Here is a 7,539-nt window from a genome sequence, read left to right as displayed (position 1 = left end):
GCTATAGAGCAATCCCAAACCATCCCTGCTCCTCCTGTGCCACCAGGCTCTGCTGGAAGCTCCAAGAGGGGAATTAGCAAAAACCATTCCTTTTCCTGCACTAAAATACACATCCAGAAGTGTTTCCAAACTTCTCCCACCCTCAATCCCAGTGGTGCAGCCCCTCCTCACCCCCAGCATGTGTGGGCACCCCTAACTCAGTGAGTAACTTTACACAGTGCCCAGCTCCTTGTGAAACAGAACCACTTCAGGATGGGAGGAGCGCTCCAAAAGCAGATTTGGAACTCATCAAACAGACCCTAAATCCATCTTGGACACCTTTAGGGGTTACTTAAACATTCTGGATAAACCAGGCTGTCCTGAAACCTGTATTTACCGCAGAGGCAAGGAGGGCTCTACCTTCAACTCCATTTTCCAAACCACTCCCAAGGTTTTGAGCTAGATTTAGGAAAACAATGCACTAAATTAGTCCAAATAAAGCAAAATAACGTTTTTGTAGCAAGTGGTATGCAGTATGCAGCGGAAGGACCTGGGCTATGATTGAAAGGAGCAGAATTTCACGCCCTGTGGGCTCATGGTAATTAAACTTTTTATTAATTTCAGCATTATTAATTCCTACCCTGGACTAATTCCAGCTCTGGTAATTACACTTTCCTTCCCTGCATTTTGCTCTCTCCTGATGTTCAGAGATCCTTTCCTTGGTGCTGGTGGTGGCTGATGGAAAAGGCTCAGTCCAGGAGCCACCCCCAGGGACACAGCAGCTTCATCCATTCCTTAATCCCTGCAGGGGATTCCTCATCCCTCTCCCACTCCCCCTGGAAGCACCAGAGCTTGGTGCTTTCCCCCATTTCAGAGCTGAAATTCCCCACAGCCGAGTCCTGAGGTCATTGCTCCACATCACACATTACACAGGAAGATCTCAAAAAAGAGCTCAAAAATCAGATTATTTCTTGAATAAAGACAGATAAATGAGGAAAGCAGCATAAAATAACCTGCTCCTTTTCAGCTCCAGCAAGCAACTCATTATCAGTTCCTGCAGTTTATTGTCTTATAAAGAAACGCCTTCATCTGAGGAAAACAAGAGCTTTATGGAAATCAATTACAATAACTTACAATCCCTTCTCAATTCACGGGCCTTTTGTGCAGGAAAACACTAATCCCTGTTTATCAGGAGTCACAGGAGAAGACATTTCTCTCACCTGCTGGAAAGACAGAGAAAACTGCTGCAGGCTCACCCAGCTGATTTAAAGATGGGATGAAACAGCTCAACAGATTCCAACAGTCCAAATGCCTTGGGAAGGAATTCCTGCCTGGGATGGGATTCCCAGAGCAGCTGTGGGTGCCCCTGGGTCCCTAAAAGTGTCCCAGGAGCAGCCTGGGGCAGTGGAAGGTGTCCCTGCCATGGCAGGGGTGGGATGGGATGGGATTAAGGATCCCTTCCAGCCCCGGTTCTGGAATTCTGGGCTCTCCTGAAGAGTCCAGCAGGGAGTGCAGAACAGGGGTGGTGGAAACGCTGCTACAGAAACCTCCAGAAGCGGCCTCTGTGTGATTGGCAGGATAAATCAATTTCTAATTTGCTCTTTTGCAGGATACATTAATGACGGATTTAATTTTTCTCCCAGACAAGTTTTCCACAGAACACTTCACAGAAGTGCTGGCGTCTCAGGGAGTTGTTGCAGTGTCACAGCCAGAGCCAAAATTCAATAAATACCCAGAATAACCAGAGCCAAAATTAAAGCAGGGCCAGAGGCAGCAGGTTCTGGGCTCCCAGGGGCCAGCCTGAGCTGTCTGACCAAACATCAAACCCCTCCTGCCCTTCCAATTCCATTGAGAAAACTCCAAGAAATCCCAGTTGCAGGGATCTGGCAGGGCTAGAAAGTTACTGAGAAATGCTGAAAACAGAGAACTTGGGAGTGTGGATGGGAGTGTGGCAGGGCTGGAATGAGCAGCAAAACATTGGCCAGAGGGTTCAGAAAATAGGGATTATTTCCAGAGCAGCAGGGAATTCTCTTCGGTGCCTCCTTTGTCACACATCTCACACAGGGATGGTTTTCCTGCTCCTGTTCTCTTTCAATTTAACAGAACAATCCACACCATTAATATGGAATTCCTTCCCAGTGTCCCATCTAAATCTCCAACAAAGAATCCAATCTGAACCTCCCCTTTCTAAAGCACATCCCTTTTTTCTCCAAATCCCATAAAAGACTTGTTTGGAAAGCAGGAGCCCTTCCTGGAGCATCCACCAGAACCCTTGTGGGAGTTCCAGGGCAGCTGCTCCCTCCTCTGACCTAAGGAAGGCACTGGGAATTTCCCAGTTTGTCCCAATACCCCAGAACTGACCTTTTCTCTGCCAAAAGGATTTGATAACAGGGACTACACACGAGAAATGTGTGAGCTTACGGCTGGAATTAAAAAAGAAAACAACCCTCAAATTTCCCTCAGCCCAAAGCCTTTTCCCCATGGGTATTCTCCTGGCACTGGCCAGACGTGCACTTGTGTTTCCTTTCTTCCCTTTAATGAATTCTGTGGGCTGCCTGGCTGATTTCCACAGTGTCCAGTTGCAGTCTGGGTCACTGCAATAATTAGGCAACTTCAAAGCTCTTGGAGCCCTCTTCATTTCCAGCACCACATTTCAATTAGAAACACAGCCCTGTTCATAATTCAGAGCCTTGGAGGAACGGAGGAAGTTTCTCTCTGCATTTACAACCACGTGGAACCTCTCTACAGCTCTGCCACCTCCTCACCCACATTTTGGTTTTTAAATTTGCTGCTCACCTTTCTGTGAGCTGCAGCTTTGTGGGCACCAGCCTTGCATGAGCACTGGGAGTTTTCAGCACTTTGTTTCCTTGCTCTGGGAGTTGTGTAACCCTCACTACTCCTACCTTGTATTCTTCATCCCAAACTTTTGTCTCCAGCTGTAATCCCATGCTTGTGACATGGGAATTGTGCTTATGTAAGCTCTGACATCAGTCCTTGCTGCTGTTTTGCATTTTCCCCCCATTTTCCCATTCAGAAAAGGCCTCTGATGAGGTGGAAGCTGCTTATTCTCTGCCTGAAAAGCAGCGTTGCTCTTGCTGAAAAATCTGCTTGATTTCTTCCAAAGGGAGGGAGCATTCCCAGCCTGGATGCTGCCCCTCTTTTTATTAAAATATTTAAACTTCATGTTCGGAAATAAAATTTGTTCTCAGAAGCTTAGAAGTTAAGCAGTGAGTAAAACCTTAATTATCACAGACATAACACGTGTAAATAAACATGTATTTACACATATATGATTCCATCAATCTACCTTGAGCAAAGCGAGCTGCCTCCAGTATTTGACACCTGCTATTTATGAATTTATGCCTTGATTAAAATGCGTCTGCTCAGGCAGGTATGGTATTTTGATATAAACTCTGCTACAATGACAAAGCCTGTCTACTACGATTTACTCCAGTCGCCCCCAGCCCTGTCCCAGCACAGGGAGGAGCTGGAGCTGCTGCAGAGAGCCCAGGATGAGCAGAGGGATGGAGCAAGGGGGACAGACCCAGGGAAAGGCTTTCCATTGACAGGGGGAAGGGATAGATGGAGTTCTGGGAAGGAATTCCTGGCTGGGAGGGTGGCACAGGTGCCCAGAGCAGCTGTGGCTGCCCCTGGATCCCTGGCAGTGCCCAAGGCCAGGCTGGACAGGGCTCAGAGCAGCCTGGGATGGTGGGAATTGTCCCTGCCATGGCAGGGGGGTGGAATCTTTGATGTCCCAAAAAAACATCAGAGGGGATCAATCACAGGTTGGGCTCGGGGACCTTGGAAAGCTTTCCCAGCCTCAGGAATCCTGGGATTCTCCATGAAAAGTCTCTCCATTTTATCCAAGTTCCACTTTTCCACATCCTGCTTAGAAGCAAGACGCATTTTGTCCCAGACTTCCCCCCCTGAGCCAGGTGAGGGAGGCAGGAATGTCCCTGTTCTGCTCCTAATTGGAAATGCAAAATTAGGGATTTATTCTGGCTGTAGAAGCCATTGGTAATAATCTTCATTAACCTTCCTGAAAGATTAAGGAACTCTGGCTCTAAAGTCACAATAACAGAATTATTAGGGAGCTTCCAAAGGGGAATTGGTCTTATCAAAGAGAGGGGTGTGCAATACTATCTGAATTGTTTTCCTGCACAGAAATTCCCAGATAAGCACCATATCTCCCCCAGAAATGCCATTTAATGCTGCTAATTGAATTCTCTTCATTATGTCCCCATTACAATGGTCTGTGTTCAGGTTCACATTCAGATTTGGCTAATCCTAAAATAACATAACCAAGCATGAAAAATCAGATTTCAGCTTTTGTCTCCCGGGAATATTAATGAGGGGAAATGTCCCTGGCTTTGCTGCAAGTCCTGGGAAGTCCCTGAAGACCTGAACACCTTGAGATCTGGGAAAGGTGCAGAAAAAGGGTGAAGTAAAATTGAAGAATTATTTCTAACAAGTATCAGTTTTGAATGCCCAGACCTTACACCTTTGGGATATAAAGGCAAACCTTTATCTTTTCTGATAAGACATTTATTGATTTCAAAGGTTACTATTGGCCTTGCCTTGAAATTCCCAATTTCCTTCCTTGAAATTCCTTCCTGAAGGAGCTTTTCTGAGCAAATGGTTTTGGGCAATCCTAGATGATGCTGACTCCAATTGCAAAGGCATTTTAGTGACAGCAAAAGCACTTGTTGGGGTTGGTTTATTATCAATAATCTGTGTCCTGTTCTCCCTACACACAATTCTTGCACCACCTCAAGGAAAACCCCAGATTCTTTTTATAGGAGTGACAGAATTCCAGTAATTTGTTGCACATTAGTGGCACATGTTGAAAATTAATCATTATGCTGTTAATTACTAGAAATTCCAATCACTCTGACAGCTCACCCTGCAGACATTTCAGCAGGAGAGAATCCCAATAAACAGGAGACATCTCTCGGGGAAGTGTGCTGTCTGGAAATCAGGGAATTTACATTTCTGCTTGCATCTTTGATGTGTCACAGCTTTTATGTGAAGTAATCCTTCCATTTAAGAGATGATGTGCTGTGAAATTTGGGATGAAATGGGCTTTATTTGATGCTTTATGGAGCAATGGCTGGAAGTGCTCTCCAAAGGAACAGCAGAGAAAACATCGTTTACCTGCTGAAGGCACCGCGGAAACAAATTGGGATTTAAGTAGGAACAACAAAACTTCTGCTTTCTTCCTCACAGGCTCTTACAGAATCCCCAATCACTTCCCAGTGGTTTCCATCACAATCCAGCTGCATTATTCCTGACACACTGATCAGCTTGGCAGGACTGCAGCAGGAAAAGGGAGGGGGTTCTGCTGAGCAGTGCCAGGGAGGGGAGTGGGAACCACAAACTGCAGCCAGGACAGGCCGTTGGAACTAAAAGTGGCACCTCTGGCTCCCAATGAGAGCTGACCTGTCACAGACATCTTTCCATGGAAAATCCTTTCCTTAGGATTCTTCCTCCTGAGAAGCTGAGAGGCCTCAGGAACAAAATGTAAGCAATGATTATCTGCTGCTGTGGAATGCAACAGGTGCATCTGTGATTGGTCTCATGCGGTTGTTTCTAATTAATGGCCAATCACAGTCAGCTAGCTTGGACTCTCTGTCCAAGCCACAAACCTTTGTTATCATTCTTTCTGATTCCATTCTATTCTTAGCTAGCCTTCTGATGAAACCTTTTCTTCTATTCTTTTAGTATAGTTTTTATGTAATATATATCATAAAATAATAAATCAGCCTTCTGAAACATGGAGTCAGATCCTCGTCTCTTCCCTCAACCTGAGACCCCTGTGAACACCGTCACACTGACCCTCTGGCACAGACCTGGAATCACAGAATCCTGCAATTTTTCCTCCTTTTATCCAGGCTGAGCCCCTTTGCCAGCTCCCTCAGCTGCTCCAGCCATTCCCCAGCTCTGTTGCCTGCCCTGGACACGCTCCAGCCCCTCAGGGTCCCTCTTGTCCTGAGGGATGAGGGACCTTTCCCTGCCTCTCTCCCGTGGGATGGGACATTCCCACTGGAGCAGGTGTTACTGAAGTTCCAAACTGGAGATGAAGCTCATCTCTGTGTTTCCCAAACCTCTGGAATGCACACAGCAAACTGCCTGGAAAATGCGTGGTTCCCTCAGCGTGGGAAATGTTCCCATCCACTCACAGAACCTTTTCCTTTCTGAACAAAACAAAACAGGCATTTTTGAACCATTAAAAATTCCAGTTCTGATCCCATGCCTAGTTTTCTGCCAACCCCCATCACTCCTACTGTACCCTGGGAGTTTCTATCCCACAAGGTGCCCATTCTCATGGATATTCCCACTATTTCCCAGCTTTCATTTACCCTCTTTAACCTAACTGCTTTTTGTTATTCCTCAGCAATAACTTCTCACCTGGGCCATCCTCTCCTTCCTTCCCCATCCCAATGCTCCTGGATCCCCTCCCTCCACACATCCCCTTCCCATTCCAAGCACAGGCCCCATTCCCAGACCCCTCCTCTGGCTCACCCCCTCTTCCCTGAGCTCCCCAAACTCTCTACAGCTGGGTTTAAAGTTCTGCACCTCCAGCATTATCTCCTCCCTTCCTGTCCTATGGAATTATCCTTTCTTTACTATGGAATTACTCTCTCTTCTAGGAGTTCCTACAGAAACATTCCACTGACCTGCACAAACGCAGATTTAGTGCTTCCCCTCATTCATTCCCAACTAAAAACCTTTCCCTGCTCACTATGCTCTTTATATTTTGGCAAAAAGCACAAAACTTTTTGCTGTCCACCTTTCCTCTGTCCATCCCTTTCCTGGCTGTGGATGCAGTGCTGGAAGATGCTTCCATGGCTGCTCATAAATGGGATTCTGGGAATGCCAAAGCCTGTACAGGTAATGTCAGCACCAGGGGAATCTCAAAGGCACAATTCCCACAAGCAGTCATGAAAATTGGTTGCTCAAATATGAGAAAATGATTTTACATTAAACCTGACATTTATCTCCATAAACACCTCATTATCCAGGATCTCCTGAGCCTGTCTCCTCTGTATTTCAGTGCAGGGACCCTAAAGCCCACCCAGTGCCAGCCCTGCCATGGCAGGGACACCTTCCACTGTCCCAGGCTGCTCCAAGCCCTGTCCAGGGACACTGCCAGGGATGGGCAGCCACAGATTGCACAGAGAGTGTTCCCTCATAAAATGCCTCACTGGAGAGTGGTTCCTTGAAATTGGATTTCCCTTCCCTGAGGAAACCTGTGCCTGGCACACCCTCACTTCATTCCCATACCCCAGGTTTTAACTGATGCCTCCTGCTCTTTTGGGGTTTAAACAAGTTTTGTCAGGGCCAGGTTCCCCATCAAAGGGAGATGAATTTGGAATTCAGAACTCAGAATTCAGAACTCAGAACTCAGCACAGCCTCTCTGGCTGAAGCTGAATCCCCTCCCTGCCTGGCTCTGGGGACGGGAGGCTCCCAAGCCTTGCCGTGGTGTTGTCACCCCCAGAGCACCTGCCCTTGTAGAGGAAAATGGGAGATTCCAGGGCAGAGCCAGGACAGCTCCTCCC

This window comes from Geospiza fortis, unplaced genomic scaffold (genome assembly GCF_000277835.1).
Source record: "Geospiza fortis unplaced genomic scaffold, GeoFor_1.0 scaffold496, whole genome shotgun sequence".
Classification (NCBI taxonomy): Eukaryota; Metazoa; Chordata; class Aves; order Passeriformes; family Thraupidae; genus Geospiza; species Geospiza fortis.
This window is presented reverse-complemented; position numbering follows the sequence as displayed.